The sequence below is a fragment of the Aquila chrysaetos genome, chromosome 4, assembly GCF_900496995.4.
Source record: "Aquila chrysaetos chrysaetos chromosome 4, bAquChr1.4, whole genome shotgun sequence".
In the NCBI taxonomy this organism is placed as follows: Eukaryota; Metazoa; Chordata; class Aves; order Accipitriformes; family Accipitridae; genus Aquila; species Aquila chrysaetos.
The window spans coordinates 27,919,289-27,937,542 of NC_044007.1; positions in this window are offsets into that span (position 1 = coordinate 27,919,289).

The following is an 18,254-nucleotide window of genomic DNA, read 5'->3' on the forward strand; positions in this document are numbered from 1 at the left end:
CGTCTCACCAACTTGGTGAGGTACCAGAGCGGCAAAGAGGGTGTGCACCCTCTCCTCCTCCCGAGGACAACGTGCATTATTTGCTACGCAGGTGACACGTGCACAGAATGTATCGGTCTCCACTTTATAACTCCAGTGTACTTCAGCCGCTGCTTCTTCTAGCGTCCTCCTTTGGTGGGAAAGCCGAGCTGTCTGCAGTGTGTGTACTCTGTCTAATCATATCTTCCTGCCAAAGGTCAGCTTTCCATATGTGTGCTCGGTAATAAATGTCTGTAATCTCTGGCAAATAAGCCTTGATTCTTGTGTTGCTATTTGTTTTACACTTGTTTTTTTCCTGTCCTTCAGAGCAGACGTTGGGTTCAAATCTAACAAAACCAGGCTGGCAAATATTTGTCAGTGGTTACCTCTGACAGTTTGCCACCCACAAATCTTCTGCTTTGATTCCCTTCAGCCCTGCTGCGTCCTGCCTGTACCTACAGCTGAGCATTATTTGTTAGCCCTTTTCCCTGTCTTCAGGAAAATGAACGTCCAGCTAAAGCAAATCTCCATCCACTTCATTTGTAAGAGTAGACAGGGAAATTACACAACAGGTCTGCAATACTACTCCATCCTCTTTCTAATTCCCTATTAACCTCAAGAGAACCAATTAATTTTTTCACCATGCTCCAAGTACATCCGTTCTTTGGAAAGCTTTTTCCTGTTAATTAAGATACTGTCTGTGTATTTTGCAACTTCAAGCCTTATTCCTCCCTCCTAATTTTTTTAGTTAAGCTTCTTTTCCTAATCTATCCATTTCTCTCTGATCACCTCTTAAAAAGTAGAAGGGCCTCATTTAGCTAGCATGTATTTCCAACATCAAAACTAGATTTAAAGCTGGGGTGTACTGTAGATTTACAGCATTTGCTAGTATAGTTTGGTATCAATATTTAACCCTGAGACAATCTTCAAACTATAAAATGCCATATACGTAGAGCTGTAATGTCTGTGTTGTAGTACACTTTTGTACTGGCAGATGGAGTAAGAGACTCATACCTAGGAAAAGTGGTGGTGGTGGTAGAAGTGTCTGTCTTCAGCATTTGTACAACTGAGTGTCAGATGAACAGAGTATAGAAAACAAAGTATAAAATTAAAAAGGTAGGAAATTTACTGTAGGAAAATTTCTCCATCGGGAAACGAAGGTTCATTAAAAACTGAACCATCTGAAAAATGTGTTGCTTTTCATGAAATTCTATGATGAAAAGAATTGGAAAGCATTTTAACAATGTCAGTGTGATTACTTTTGATCCTTTTCAGAATAAATTGTCATGTTTGAAACTCAGAGCTCTTTACTAGTTAATTATCTTAGGGTAATGCATTTCAAATTTCTGTCTCCTCCAGAAACTTGTGTTTTAAGAAACTATAGAAAGTTGACTTTGTTCCCATTCAGAATAAGCACAACTTTCAAAGAGTCAGAATTTTCCTACAAATTCTGATTGCTAAGCAGCTGAAAATAATTGGAATGATGTTATAGCAAAAGTAATTTGAGAGTCTCAATGGAGACGATAAAGTTTAGAAATTAATTCTAAGGCTGGTGAATTAGTAGCCACATTCTTCCATCACTTCTGCCAATGTAAAGTCTTGCGGGAAAGGTAATAGTAACATTTTTTTGTTCTGGGTCTTTCCAGAAGAGGCCAAGTGCCCTTGGTCTCTCATTCTCTTGCTGATATAAATTTAATACTGATGTTGATCTAGATCTGTACTGTTGTAACTGATGACTGAAGCCGACCGTGTTGTCTTACCTTCAGGACATCTCACAGAAATGTGCTGATGTAAAATGGTAAATATCTACCAGTGGAATACATCACTGGGACATACGTCAGAGGTAGTTATTTTATTGTTAATCTTAGAATCCACAAGTCACTTCTGTCCCTTGTATTGTCACCAGTTAAAACTTCTACACCTGGAAATCTGCTGATTCTGGGAACTTTACTAATAGGTCATGAGACAGAGTAAAATACTGGCTAGTTCTGCTGCCTATACAGTTTTAACAAATGAGGTTAAAGCTTTGCTTTGTTTCCAAAATAAGCAAATTCAAGCAAACCTATAGAGAAGAAGGGTATGATTAGTCTCTGATGATACTTGCACAAATTTCAGTTGGGTTAGCACATCTCCATTTACATTACAGCCATAGGTTTAGACAATTACCTTTTAATTATCAAGATGGTAACTGATTATTCGTGATCATATATTATATAACATATACTAGTATTAGTGGCAACTGTGTTCTCCCTTTTGTTGGATACTTTCTCTCTCCTTCATTCAGTGACCCTTTCCTTCTGCTCACTTTACTGAGTAAATGACATGAAAAAACAACAGTATAATGGAGAGTACTGCTTAGTGAAAGAGTTTCCCAAGATGACCTAATTATTTGGCAGCTGTACTGGTTTCAGCCAGGCTTATGGGTCTAAATGCAAGTTTTTGCTTTGGTTTTGTACTTCAGAAATTGCAACCAGAGGTGTCCTTAGTGCTTATGAAGTGGTTTCCACAAACTCTCTCTTCTCTTTCTTCCTCTGCCTTCCCTTTTACTTTCCCCGTTTCCACTGGCAAGTCCTTTGTGTAACTATAACATCTATATTGGTCTACTTATTGCTAATTAACATCTCCATCTTTAGTTTGAAGGATGAAAGTGGTTCTTGATCAGATAAGGGAGAGAATATGAGGAAGGATCATTACATGCAGAAGATGGTGTCTGAGGTTGGGGCTGCGAGAACCTCTACACGCAGATACAAAATGGGCTGCATACGCTCGTTTGGAAAAGCCAGCTTCAGAACTAGAGGGATGGGACTTCAATTCTTCAGCAAAATCCCTTGCAGTTAAGTAGTTGCATTTTTGAAATACTAAAGTTTAGCAGAGGATGAGTTTGGCAGCTGTTGAAACTTAAAAGAAAATGATAAAAGAATTTATACTTCCTTGTTGTACAGACAATTTTGCCATCAAAGCAGGCAAGAGATTTTTATTCCTCTCTCTCTCCTTTGCTTTTGTGTGTATAATGCAGGAACTAGAGTTTATAGACTCTCAAACTGTCTGTAAACACTGAAAAAAATTGATTGTATGGTTTGGCAGAGGTTCTGAGAAAAAAGCAGCAGTGGAAAAGCATTTGATGCAGATTTGTTGGCATAGCAGTAAATATGAACAGAACTATGCATGGAAACATCTTCTATGAGCAGGGAAAGAGCATCAAGACACTGTATTTCACTTAGAATTTCATACTTAATAAGTGGCAAAATTACAGAAATACTAATTTTCTCCCTTGCTAAGCATATGACAAGGGTTCAGGGGTCCTCACCATTCGGCACTCCTGTGAGGCCTGTCTTTTCCAGCTGAGCAGTGGCTGAAGTCTGTCATGTTCGTGGGCCAGAAACCCTGGTCTCTCGTAGGCTTCAGGTATACTTAGAAATGCTTACAAACCCATTGCTGAGTATTCTGAGTATTTCTCAAAGCCTACTCTCCTGTCTTTCTCTCCATGGCTTCCCCTTCCAGTGTCCTTTATCACAAAGAATAAGGCTTAATAATTTATTTTTGGCAAGCAGTAAAGAGAACTTCCAGGTGCTGAATAACCTGAACTAATCAGATTGTTTTAAACATAAATGGCAACAGAATCTAAATAAAACACAAACACATCTTTTATTGGATACGCTGTATTTGCACTGCTCTTTCTCTCGGGCTTTCCAGCTCTGAGTATTCCTATTTTCTTTTTGTTCAGTCCCCAGCACTAAAGCTGGCTGTACAAAGCTATATAGCCTATATAGCTAAATTATAGCTACTTAGAATGGGTAAACTTCCTAAAAAGTGTCTAGAGATGGGCAGGAGACTAAGGGTCTCATTCATGGTTGTCTCTGCTCACCATGGCCAAAATCTCTCTGGATAATGCAATTAGAGCTGCTCATTCCTGGGGCTTTTCCCAAGAGGGAACCTGGCCTAATTCAGGGAGTGATTGAGCTCCAGCCACAGAGAGAAGTGCAAGTGTGTCTCCACCTGCTGCAGCATATGCATCCGATTGCATGCCTGAAACTGGCGCAGAGCTGGTCACACGCAGGGCACTGTAATCTGTGCAATTTACACTTCCTTCTGTATAATAATTAGCATTTTTTCTCTCCTCCTTCTCATATGCTAAAGGAAATCATAAAGGACATCTTTTCAGTCTCAGAAGACCCCATGTTGCTGGGCTGTGGGAGATACATAGAAGACAAGTCCTTGACAGGATCCTGGGCTCATATTGTATACAACACAGCTAAACCCAAGACTTTATAATAAAGGGCAAAGATTAATAATATGCTCCCTGGGAAAACCTGATTGGCATGCTGATATTCTGAACATTAGATAAGGACACACAGTATAAAATATTGCAGGGCCATGAGGGCTCTAAGCAGACTAGTTTCACTTTGAACCTCTCTTAAAAGGTATGTGGCATATTTAGATTAACTGACTTTTAATATTTTTGAAGGAGTCTTACTGTGCGCTGAAGAGAGTCTGTCATGAGAGCTGCCAAGGAGATGGCCTTCAAATTTATCTTTTGATTTTTGTCCAATTGTTAAACAAGTGCTTTTTCAGGACCTGGCCTGCGTCTGCTAGCTAACAAAAGCTCGGGAAGTAAAAATAGAAGAATAATTTCCTGTTTTATTTTTAACCTGTCTCTTTACTTAACTAGCATCTTAATGATGATACAGTCCTTGTTTTCTTTATTTTTCATTACACTGAAGTTAGGCTGAAAAGCGATGTCTGAAGTAAACACTGGGAATAATCCCTTTGCAATTGCTCGCCATTTCTAGAGCTGCATGAGCAGTACAGGCTGTCTTGCACGACTGCTAAAGCAGCCTTGCAGCCTCCAGCCAAGTTTTACAAGAAACGTTATCTCCATATCTTGTGGCATACATTTCAGTGTTAAGTTCTGCTGTCATAGTAGAGAGTTTTGTGTACACCCTCAGGTGATTTTGTGTGTATTTGTTGACAGCAATGTTGCCAAGAGACTTGCAGCATCCAAGACATGGGGCTTCTAAAAAACCCTCCAAGAGAGCTCCTGTGTGGCTGTCCCTTGAGAAGGCATAAGGCTCAACTCTAAGTTTAAGTCACCTTGGTGTAGTAGTAATTTTGTTCTGCTCTGCACTGAAACAGGACTATTTCGTTCAGTTCAGAAGGCTGATGAGATTATTTCCTTTACAGGAGGCTCTTCTGTCTTAAAATCAGGTTCATTCTTTTAATTTTTAATTGCCCTGTTGCAGAAATATAGGAAATAAAGCATAACTACTGTGGTAGTAACATGAGTTGTGCTAGTACAGTGTATGTTTAAATTTAATTCCAAAAAACCTGAAAATGGAGAATCATGTTTGTGTCGTAATCTATTCCTTAAAGGGTAGGATGTAATGCGGTACTGCCTGTATATGTCAGTAGTGTGGAAGAACCAGAAAGTTCACCCATTTCCTGAGTTCCCCTGAAAGCAAAGGTCTGCTAGAGACAGGCTGGCTGGCTTCCCTCCAGGGTGGCTTTCTTCTAACGCTCACGCATGCTTGTCCTCTCCTCTCTGAGATCTGCGTATGAAGTGTCTTCACCACCCCTTGCCACATTTTTCGCTTCCTTGAGCTCTGAAAAAGAAGAAATCCCTTGGCTCTGTAGTTTGTGCCCTCAGTTGACCAGATTTTCCTTTTTTTCTGCTCATGGTAAAGCAGAGATGCTGTTCCAAACCACAAAGTGGTGACCTTTGCCACAGACACACTGAATCTGCAAGTGTCTCATAACAGCAGGGAAACCTTTTCGCTCTTCTGGAGGACAGTGGGCACAGCAGACCCTCTTGCCACACTGAACGTTTCCCTCATGTTGTGCTGCCTTGAAATCACAGGTTCCCTCTTTGGTTCTGCTTCGAAACCACAGAGACTGTTACAGTCTGTGCAAGGGCAGGAAACAGGTGGGGAAATACTTCGGGGCTTTACACATGCTTTGCTCTGTTCTAAACCCTGGCACGTAAAGGGGCAGTTTATTGTCCAGTCATACATGGTATACATCTACTTTCTCCCACCACAGGTGACTTACTCTAGACTTTTCTTAAGAATCAGCTTCAAAACAGCTGAGTTTACATTGTCAGAAGGAACTACAGGTTACTGATGTGAATCTACTTTCTTAGGAGCTCTGGGTGAACTGTGAATCCTAGAGCTGTTTCCAGAGGTGGCAAGTGCTGCCTTTACACTTTCACACAGAAAGAAGGGCCTTCGGCTCTCTGAAAATAACCTAGTCAAAATTGTGCAGATCAAAGTGTATCATGAAGATCTTGTGTGCTTTTGTTAAAGAAAAAAAGAAGGGAAAAATAGAATGCTTCTCTTTAAAACTCTACTTTTGCTGAAGTTTCTCTCTGCTATGTGCTTCCCTGGGACTTCTTATTATTTTCCCGCCATCAGTCAATCATACTCCACAGGGAATCAGTTCATCCACTCATCTTCAGCATCCTGCAATCTCCCAACGAGGTTAGCAACAGCAAATTGCTGTAATGTTAAGTAAAAAACCCCAACCTTTTTACGACTTGCCTGTTAGTTATTTTTCTCTAGTGGATACCAATAAAATAGAAAGAGCTCCCTTGAGCAGCACATCTGAGAAGCTGGAATGCTTTTAAGTGCGACAGGTTAGAAAAGGTCTTTAGAGATAATCTCCAGTACTCTTTAAAATGAACTCCTTGGAGAAAATCCTAAATAATTCTTCATAATTAGAAACTTCATAATTGGTTGCAGCAGAGTTACAACTACTTTATTTACTCTGTTGTTGAAGCAGCCTTCTGTTACACTGAAGACTAGGTAAGCCTGACTGCTTCTGTGTTTCCCTGCTTTTCTGCTCATGCGAAACCTCTGACGTCAAGGAGTATAACTTGTCCTGGAGGTATTGTAATGCTCTGTTGAATCAGATCAAGTCTTCAGCTATGTAACTACTTGTTGTGTAGAGTTTTTAATAATGTCCCTCCTCCAGTTTGTTATCTGTTTACAGAAATAGTTCCTAATGAGAGGACAATGTCCTGCAGGTAGGTTCTACTGGAAGAGGCAGGGTGGCAGGGAGGGAGGGGAGACAGGTAACATGGCCCTTAACCTTCTCCTTCCCCCTGTCCATCCTTCTTTAGCCTCTCCCAGTGCAGCACACAGATTCAGACACGCGATGTGAAGGCTCACACACAGCATAGTCCCCAGATCTGGATCAGGGTTGGATCCAGACCTGCTTGTGTTTGCTATCCATTGGTGACATTCAGTGCTCATAGTATATATACTGTACCATAAAACATGTGGTGAGAAATGTGTAGCAGCAATAAAAGTATACTCTGATTAAATATTTTCTGCATGTTATCTAAACAATACACAGTGCAAATAAAGTCTTCTGAGAACATGAAGGAGAAGATGATGATTGGGAGCAGTCAGCATGGATTTACCAAAAGAAAATCATGCCTGAGCAACTTGATTACCTTTGATGGACTCCATTTGTAGTTTCTGAGATAAAGGAATAACAACAAAGATGGGAAAGGGCTGCTCAAACTTAGCTAAGTAAAATGCTAATTAAAAATCAAGACAATAAAAAATAAATGCATGCTTCATGGATTCCAGTGCTAGTGCAATGAGTTGTTCCTGTATTTGCTATGTAAAGGGTAACTTTGCAAAAAGCTTCCTATATCTCTTGGGAAGCTACTGGGATTGACTTTATCACTACACACCAAGTTTATTATCAGTTGTCTTAATTCTGAAGCAATCTCCAAAGGTATTGCTGAAGAAATGTAGTCTGCTTTCTGCCCAGCAAATTTTGGTCAAATGGGCAAGTGAAGGAGTAACGGATACTGAAGTAACATGAATTATCTGAAGGGTTGAAAGTTTAAAGTGCATGACAAATTTTAAAGGAAGGGGCAACTAGGAAACAAGAGGGTGAAATCATAAAGACTGAAGGTCTTACACAGGTCCAGGATACTAGATCTCTGCTCTCAACAGAAGCTCAACACCTCATATCCAGTTTTCTTGCCATTTTTTTTATTTTTTAAGGAACTGCTTCATGAGACTTCATTTCTACCTCCATGCAAGAAAGAAAGAAAAAAAAAGTCCAGGAAAAATGATAATAGCTACAGCAAAACAAACCAAACATAGAAACAAAAAAAAAACCAACCCCAAACCTTTCTAATGCCACGGATGCAAATAAGAAAGATGTGATCCTCCTCTACACTTGTCAACCTCTATTAGCCATTAACCATGCATAAGCCAGACAAGTAGTTTGCATTTGTAACACAATTTTCCTTAGAATTAGTAAAATAAATGATATTACCTATATTAAGCTGGGTCTTCTCAGTTTGGGATACCTGCACATTTTATGTCAGTGCTCCTCAGCATAGTACAGGTCCTGAGGGACAGCAAGTACAGTTTGTCCATGAATTCAGACTAGAGGTAATTTATGTCTCTGTCATTACTGGAGTGTGTGTCTATGATACAATCGATGAAGGAAATCTAGAAGGAAACTGCTTACAACATCTGCTTTGTGAGGAAGTAAAGGCTTTTGCAGGAATCCAGCAGTTCTCTTTTGACACCTTGGATCAAGGTATGTGTTACAGAAAAAGTCTGTAACTTCATAGGTTAAGAAAAAAGGCACCACAGCCTCTTTCTTATGATTGCAATAAGCTATTGTGGAATGGAGAGGCCCATAATAGAGCATGCCATGATCTTACTCCAGCCATAATTAGTAAATAGCATATTAGTTCCTACACACCAGATAGTGTGTTTGAGAATATCGTGAAAGTACATACATTGGGTTTAGCAGTGTAACTTCGTCTGCTTTTTGTACTGAAGGATAATGTTGGCATCACACACAGTCACTATTTGCTCAAGTTATTAAATATCAAAGTCAATTCCAAATGTATTTTAATGATTTTTGTCCTTTTTTTCCTTGTCAAATAATTATCTTATGGAAATTTTTATGCATTTTAGAGGAGGTGAGGTAGACTTTACACTAAAATCTATCTATTTCATAGCAAAACTTTTCAATACTTTTGTATGTCTTGCTAGATGTGAGACTAATCTGGAAGGCCTTGATGCATAAAGAAAAATTAGGAATACTTCAGATTAAGGCAAAATTTATGCTGGAGTGGTGTGGAGTTGCATTTAGAACTCATTAAAAAATCATACATACATGTCTACATAATAGCTCTTCAGTATTTCCTTTGGTATAAAATTAGTCCTGTCTTGTTGACAAATATTAACAAGACACATAAAGGATAATGAAACTTGACTTTAATGAAAAAACATAGCTGATTAGGTTATCCAGTTTCCAGTAAGGAATTTAACAACATTGCTGCTGTAAGGATGGAATGGCATCTCGGCTGGTCCGGGCTCAGGACTGGTGCCTGCTGCCCATCTGGCAGTGAAGTGATAAAGCAGCAACAGATGCTAAGGGGCATGGAGAAGTTAATTTGAAGAGATACACATGCCTCAAGCAACTGGTGTAACTGCTTGAAGAAATAATATATGCCTGCTACCCCATGGCCATAGGCAGAATGCCAGAAAGGAGACAGAGGAGGAAGGAAAACAGAGGTGAACCTCCCACCGTTATCGACTGGAAACAGGGAATAAAGGATGATGTTAAGTGTTACCGCTGGGACCATACATAATGATGAAAGCTAACATTTTCCTAAAGATGGAACAGTACAAGGTGTCTGTATATTAATAAAACATGTTATTTCATGAAGGAATACAAACTACATTGAAAGAGTGATTTCAGAATATATTAAAGAAACTGTGAAAAACATGAAAAAAAATTTTGGAACTTTTCCTGTTGCACAAACTTACTTTAAAAAGGAAAAAAAAAACCCTCTAAATTTTTTAAGAGGGAAAAAGAACTCACAAAAATCTAAATTTGTATAATAGGAGCAAAGAACTGATTTCAAATCCCAGATTTGATACTAAATCCCTTTGTGTCTAACTTAACCCTTCTGCCTTATTTCTAATCACAAGAAGCAAACACTATGTAGGGTTTTATAAAGATAGCTGGTTCAATGTTGGAGAGAGCTTTTAAGGTGCTCTTTCAATGAAGAAATTCTCTACCTAGGTTAGGACTTGCTACAATGGTTTACATAATCATTTCTGTTACTTTGGAGAAATAATGGGGAAAGACTCTTTTGGGGCTGAGAACATCTTCCTGGGGTAGTTTTGATATGCTGCCAATGTGTTTATTTTCCAAGGGGATAGCTGGGTTTGCAGACTGCCTGTTTCACCTGATGACTTGGAAAGCACTTTAGAGCAGATTCATTCAAATTTACAATGTGTTTGATTTAATTTATGCATCATTTTTAAAGGTAATTTTAAATGCTCCAAGGGACAGATGGAAGCAGTAAAACCAACACAAAATGTTTATATAGTGTTTTGAGGATACAAAGTACAGGAGAGTCAGACAGTTGAAAAAATTGTTGTAGCCCAGTAAAAACTGTTGAAATTGAAACTGTTATAATACAGACAGAGCAACAGTGGTACGGATGGGTCAAAACCCCAAACAACCACCTTCACAAACACTCTAAATCCAGGTAAAGATCTGAGATAAAAAAGACATGAGCTGTAGAGCATATCAATGGAAACCTCTGGATGTTTTCAAGTTTTGTGGATGTCTTTGCCTGAATATTTCTACCAGTGACATGTATAACTTTTCTGTGTATTTAATAATGCTGTATGCAATTGTTTACAATATTCCTTTGGGTTTTATTGGCTGCGGAAAGCAAATTTTGCCCAGGATACAGTCAAAAGAGGGCAGACCAATGTATCTACTTACATGACTAAAATCCATGTGCTACTATGTCTTTGCAAGACCAGGTCTGGAAACCTTTATCTGATTTTATCTAACAATATCATTTGAACCAGGTTTACTAAACAACTTCAGTTTAAACACATGCTTTTGGATATCAATGTAGGAGCAGTTTAAGTCAGTCTCAAAGTCAATAAATAGTTTCAACACGTCTAAATATTTTTAACACAGCTATTCTGGCTCTGTTAAACCAGGTAAGAGGTGCAGTTGGGGAATGTTTGTTTTCAAAAGTCCAAATTGCCATGCACCTGGATTCCTGCTTGCCGAAGCTGTGTGCCCTATAGAGATCTGCTCTGTACACAGGCTTCATATTTAGCAAACCCACTAATCTTAATTACTGTGTGCAAGGTTGTCTCTTACAGCATTAGAGGTTCCTCCTTGTCATGGAAAAGCTGCCCTCAAGTGCAGAAAAGGGTGCATGAAGGTTGCCTTGGATAGAGTGGTTTTGGGGCCAAAGGGAGCAGGCTTTTTCATGCACAGACCCTGTTCCTCTACCCTGTTTCTTGTACCTTCTCCTGTATAACTCCATTTAAGCAGTACTAAAAGGCATTTTTATGTTTACAGCACCTCTTGTGTCTGGGCGAGAAGGGGAATGGGACTGAAAAGAACACACAACGCTTTTTCATATTGTTTCCTATCAACACTAATATTCTTCAAGTCCTGTCAACCCTCACTATCTTGTCTGATCATTCATTTATTTGTATTCTGTGTCTGTCTCCTAAGCTGCTTGATGTGGAGCACCTCTTATGAGTTCCTGAGTGCCAGATAAGCCTGCTGAGGACTACTGAATGCTTCAAAAGAAAGAGAGGACACTCCAAGCCTTTGGCAAAATTTTTATTGCAAACCTAATGGATTGCTGCTCTTGCAACTTCATTGTGTCCCCAACCTCAGCTGCTGGAGTAGTGGTGCAGTCACCAGTGCCTGGAAAGAGCAGGCAAGAGGCGGAGTTACCATTTTGCAGTCTTAGCACATATGAGGTGAGACCATTAAGAAAAGACTGGGAAGCGTTTTCCAAACTTAGTCATAATCTGCCTCTCCTTCAAACTACACAGCAGAGGAGAGCCAGGCTGTCTACCAAACTCTGACTTTTGGGGCTTCTAGTTAAGATGCTCTTTTGCCTATGGCTAGGGCCATAACAATTAGAATGGGAGGCAAATTAGGCTTCAAATCCTGTTTTCACCAGTGTTTAATGTAAAATGTGAATGCTCCCTCAGAGGACGTTTGTAATTCATCAGTTAGTCTAGCTGGAAACTAAGAAAAAGAAATAATTTAGTAGATACACCACAACAAAGATTGTAAACTTGTAGACCGATATAATTGTGCTTTGTTGCAGCGACAGTGCCTGATATAGTGTAACACTCAGACAAGGGTTCTGCCATTGATTTTAGAAGCTGGGATGATTTCAATCCTCATCCTCCTACAGAGGCGTAAAAGCCTGCTACATTCAATGCCTGCTGGCGGTTACCACATTGTGGTTTCTTAGATAAAGGAATAACAACAAAGATGGGAAAGGGCTGCTAAAACTTTGCTAAGTAAAAGCTAATTATAAATCAAGACAACATGAAAAAATAAATCCATGAGCTTCTTTCTGATCTTAGACTGCTGTAACTGAGACCAGTGGTCTGCTTTACACCAGCAAACTTAAATATGTGTTCGTTTATCCAACCCACAAACTCAAATACAATGTTCTGCTTTAGTGCTGACTTGAAGCTAACCTTAAAGCTGTTGGATAAAGCTTAATAGTAAAACTCAGTCAAATATTACTGTGCTGTTAAAACAGACTCTTTGGATCTTGGGTTAACCTTTAATGTTAAATAGTTCTACAAAAATCACTGATCCAAAAATATTAGGAGAAACTGACCTCCAATCCATAACCTTCATAGGACTATACCCTTGTCATGGAAATAGTGAAAATGCAGTCTGCTTTGCTTTGCAACTTAGTGTAGTATACTTTAAAGGTATATATATAAAAGGAGAGAGATATAGCTTTTACATATGGGATTGGATAAAAAGCGTTGCAGATGTATCAAAAAGAATGTGATAGCTTGTTGAAGAATATCAAAGTATATTGCTAGAAACACAGATGTGTGGGAACTGATGAAAAGATGACCCTAAGGATATGCTAACATTTCCATTTTCCAAAACCCCTCCCATTAAAAGTGCCCTGAGCACGGTATATATTTAGATACAGTTCTTCTTATAGTCACTTTTAAGGGGAGAAGAATCTGTGTGCAAAACAACCTCACTAAATTACTTCACCAAGAGAATTTCCTATTCCTCAGATATGCTTTGCTTACTGTACCTTATTTCATGATACCCAAAATTCGTTTTGAAAGCACGCCTTCTAAATGTTAGTGCTCTCAAGAACTGCCTCAAGTATTCTGTTGCATGAAAATATAGATTCCTAGTTTGTGGCCCTGGTAGAAGTAAGTAATTACATGGTTAACATTTTGAGGTGCATCTACTGTTTGCACTGTGCAGTTCAGGAGGACACTATGAATATAATAAATTTGATCTTTCTTCTATAGCTTACCATTTCCTAGGGCTGCCAATGCTAGTCTAGTCCTCATGAGCAATTTCGTGACTTCCAAACTTTAGGCTACTCTGCATTATACCAACAGCCCCTGATTAATGCGGTCTTTTGGCAACAAAGCAGTCACTTCATGGAATGAAAAACTGGTGGAAGTTTCTTCTGTCGACCTAAAGATATCCTTTTGCAAGGAAGAATCCCATGTGAGTCTTTAAGATTAATTAGCTAAAGTTTTCCATTACTGTAAGAGCTGAAAGCAGCTATAGATGTACCAAGTATATACCTGTATTTTTGCCTTATGTATAAGGATGTTTAAGGTTTCTCATTTGCTGTTTCTGGGCTAGGACACTCTAAGGAATATCATGCAAGTCATCATAAATCCTCAGTTCTACTGAAATAGACCTGGTTTAGGTGTGTCACTATTTATATGTAACTAATACCAGAGTGATGTCTCATAATCTTCCCTTCAATGTAAATATTTCAGCACATTGCTTACTGTATTTAATTTTTGTTCATGCCTTACATATAGTTGCAATAAAATCTGCTTGAAATGTTTCTTGTTACATCACTGTATTAACTGTACAAACATGTATGAAAATAAACACTTTCATTTTCTGAATTATATGAGTCTACGATAGTATATCAAATCATTCAATGTTTTCAACGTGATTGTATGGCGCTTATCTGGGAGGCTGGGACTATAAATAAAGTAATAAAGTTTCTAGTCCTATATGTAGACATCTACTCAGTCAAGCTGCAAAATAACAGTCTGGATTCCCATGCTAAGACTTAAAAAGTAGTACTCTTTAATGCATACATTTATTGAGTTTTATGGACATTTCATTTTTATGTTTGTATCTTTTATTTAAAGATCTTTTCTCATCTAGATAGCTCCAGGTGAAAGCAATGCAAGCTTTGTTATATCTTCATCAATATTTGTCAAAAAATAAGTTGCTAATAGTGCCATTTCTCCTCTCACACCTCCCATTCCTGATGCAGTAACTTCAGAACTATCACCTTTCACTGGGAATTTAACCAACCTCATATAAAGCTACATGATAGCATTGTTTTCCTTCAGCTTACTTCTCATTCACTTTGACAAAGCTATGAATGCACATGTATTTAAAATGTAACGACCCAACTCAGTGGTGCCCAGGCTATACCCTACAGACCTAATTTTGGCTACCAGAATAATTCCTCTGGTCATGGCTTGCTCCTTGCTAATATCTTCCCCCAAATCCCTGCAACTCATCCTCTGTTAAATAGCAAAAAGTGTCATACCTGCATGAGCAAAGTGTATGCACCTTCCTTCATGTGGATGGAAAGGAACACATGACAAGGAAGACTGCAGACATGATGAGGGCACTTCTAGTGACAGCCTGCTGTGGCCAAAGAATGGTTATTCCTGACACACATTAGTCAATGTTGCAGTTCCCCAAAAAGGACCTTCACGTTAATGCTGACAAAATTAATCAGCACAGGCATTTAGAAGTATACTGGAGTTACAGTCCTTAATATCATCTTCTCAAAAAAGTCCTGCTTCTCCCTCCCAAAGAGCAATTCAGAAATAACTATGGCAAGCTTTCAGGAGCTCACAACTCAGAATTCTTTTGGCTCCTGATTCGTGGCTTAATGTATCCTTCTCTCTGGCTTCAGGACCCCTGTTCAGTGTGGACCAGTTGCATGGGCCTAAATGAGTCATGTCTTTCATTTCAGTAAGATGACTCACACGCTTAGTTGGGTGTGTTTGCATCCTAATATTCCTTGAAATAAAAAATGAGACAGGAGAAGCAGAGTTTCAAAATGCAAAATAGCATTTCTCAGTTGCTTGTGCCAGATCAAGGAAATATCCTGGACTTACAACATGGGCCTGCAAAATACACCCACATGGCAAAAATTCTTCAATATCCACTACAATCTACGTCATGAGAGCATCTTTCTATAGAAACACCTTCTCATGAAGGAGAACAGTCCTGTGGCTGTTACCCTGTGCCTCTCAGGTTTTACATTGATTCGCTGACAAATATCAAAATTAAATGTAAAGACAGGTAAGGAATCAGCTCAAATGAAAGATGAGTTTAATGAGAATCTAAGTAACTCAGCCTGAGGAAGTATAGGAGCAGTTTTGGTTGATGTAATGTAATCATTTCACTCCATATGTACTAAACCTGTAATTTTTATTCCTATTACTTCAAATAATTTCTGAAGCTAATATAACTTCTGAAACTTCAAATAACTTCTGAAGCTAAGTGCTTTTTTAAAAAACAGGTGAGACAACATTTGTTGGAAATTATTCACTAAATCAACTAGCCTACCTGGAAAAAAAAAAGCGCTATCTTTTGGAGCGCAAAGTGTTTGTCCAGGAGCTGTGTGCTCAAGAGGTTGTCTGTTTTTCTAAGTGTGATGATTGGTCTATTAAAAGAAAACTGCTTTTCCTTGCAGATCTTGCCTTGTTTATATCATCACACCATTGCAAATGCATCACCCATAGTATGGGAATATCTCATGATTCACTGACTAGTAAGTCTGAAAGGCTGACCACTTCGTCCAGCATTTTGTCCAGCAATGTGCCAATTTGGCACATTTTCAAGGGGGTGTGAGGTCCGGTTTTTACCCCTTCAGATGGTAAGAGCACACCAGAAAGACACACAGGAGCCAGCTGACGCTGCCTCTTAGCTCTGTAGCTGTATCTGCTCTGCACGTGGGAGAGGCTCCCAGCTCCGCCTGAGTCCTGCTGAATTCCTGCGGCCGCGCTTGGATGTTTATCCAAAGATGTTTCAGCTTTTGCTCCATGACCATGGTCTGTGTCACTCAAAATCTGACTGTGTGTTGTCTTTCCTTCCTGAGCTATTGCTCCAAGATCTGTAATGCCAGGATTAGCTATTTTAGGGTGGCCAGACAATAGATGAAGTCAAGGAGTTTCAGCCTGTTTATTCCTAAGGACTGAAGAAGCATCTCCACTAACCAATTAGTTAAAATATTTTTATAGGTTGGAGTGTAATGTCAGGACTGTCACTTAGATAGACCACTCTGTTCCTCATACCCTTTCGTGGTCCCTTTTCACGTATGTTTTCTGTGATTATACATACAGAACCCTGTAGCTTTTAGGAGCGGCAGCAGGAGATTCATTCCAGATCTGAGCTCAAGGTTATGCACTTTAAATGCAGAAATGTAGGGGCAGCGTAAACCAAAAATATACACAAGCTGAATCCACATCAAAGACATACGTGCTCTTAGTATAAAACCAGAAATTAATATTTTGTCTTCTTGTTTTTCTACTGAACTTCCAGCCATCTCCAGTTTGCTGAAATGCCTTACTGGATGTACACGCATGCCCACCATCCTTTACAAGCCGTAATGCAGACCTTTCTTGCCTATTCTGGATGCATGCCCTGCCTGTGTTTGCACCTTAAGTAAAGAGCACACACAAAATGAAGTGCTCACATTCAGATACAGGTAACAGCAAGAAAGCAGATTATGCTGGAGGTGTTTGTCTGCAACTTCCCTGCTGTACAGAGTCTCCCAGGATTGTTTTATTCTGCTGTGGTGCTCAAAGACATCTGTCATTTTCTTAGGCTGACTTGTTGGATTTCCCAGGTTATATCATTTCTAACGGCGTATTTTGCAAGTGAACCTATTTGCAGTACATTCTTCAAGATATCCTCTTCATTTTGAGATTCGGGGGGGGGGGGGGGTTCCACTCACCCTTTAACCTTTAAAACTCCCACACACATTCTCGTTTTATATACACTTGCAAATTTCCCAGCAGAGGAATATAACTCCGCAGGAGCACATTGTACGTTTAAGCGTTGTAACGAAAACAAAACGCTTTCTGCACTATACGGTTCCTGTCATTAGTAACACCAGAACAACAGCGACCCGCAAAGCTGTCAAGCCTCAGCGAGGCTCCTGAGAAAACACCCCTCGAAACTGAGCCCTCGCTGCATATCCAGGCTGTTTCTTTCCTTCTAGCAATGGCTCAAAATTCAAGCTCAAGCCATCCAAGAGTGTGTCTGAGCCTTCAGGCATGCGGGCCAGGCAGCTGGGTGAGCCAAGCTGTCCCGATGCGGCGATGCCGCAAGTACCACGCAGCAGCCGCGGAGCTGAGGGGCCTTGGTTGTCACCCCTCGGCTCAAACCCCCGGCCGCTGGCTGGGAGAGCCTTGTCTCGCCGGTGAAGAGGGGAACACCGGGGTGTTTGTGACACGAAGCCTTCACGTAAGGGAGGGAAAGCGGCCGGCGTGTCACGGGAGCCCAAGAGTAACCGTCTAGTCAGAGACGCCTCAACGACGCACTCCTCTGACAGAAAACAACCAGCTTTGCAGCACGGCCCCTCCACATCCCGCCGCTAAGGCTCCGCCGCGAAGGAGGGCGCTTCTCAGAACGGGGCGGGAAAACGGCGGGGACGCCGGCGGGCTGCTGCCTGAGGCGAGGGCGAGGCGGCAGGGGCCGCGGCGCCCCGCGGAGGCTCACCCCGGCCGGCGCGGCGCGCCCGGGGCGGGGCGGGGCCAAGCCGAGCCGGGCCGGGCCGGGCCGAGCGGGGGGCGGGCCGCGGCGCTGCCGCCGAGCCCCGCGGCGGGGCAGAGCGCGGCTGCCGCCGGAGCCGAGCCTCCTCCCCCTCCGCTGCCAGCGGGGCCCGGGCTGCCACATCGGCACCGCCGCTCCGAGAAGGCGCTTCCCGGAGCGGAGCGGGAGCCCAGCGCACCGGGAGATGGAGCTCCGCTGCCGCCGCTGCCGCTTCTGCTGCTGCCGCCGCCGCTGCCGCCCCCCGGGACTCGCGCTCCGCCAGGGCCGCCGCTGCCTCTGCCGGGACGGAGAGCGCGGCGCCGCCGTCTAACGCCGCAGCCCCGGCGGCGCGGCCGAGAGGGGAGGCAGCGCGGAGGCCGCCGCGGCCC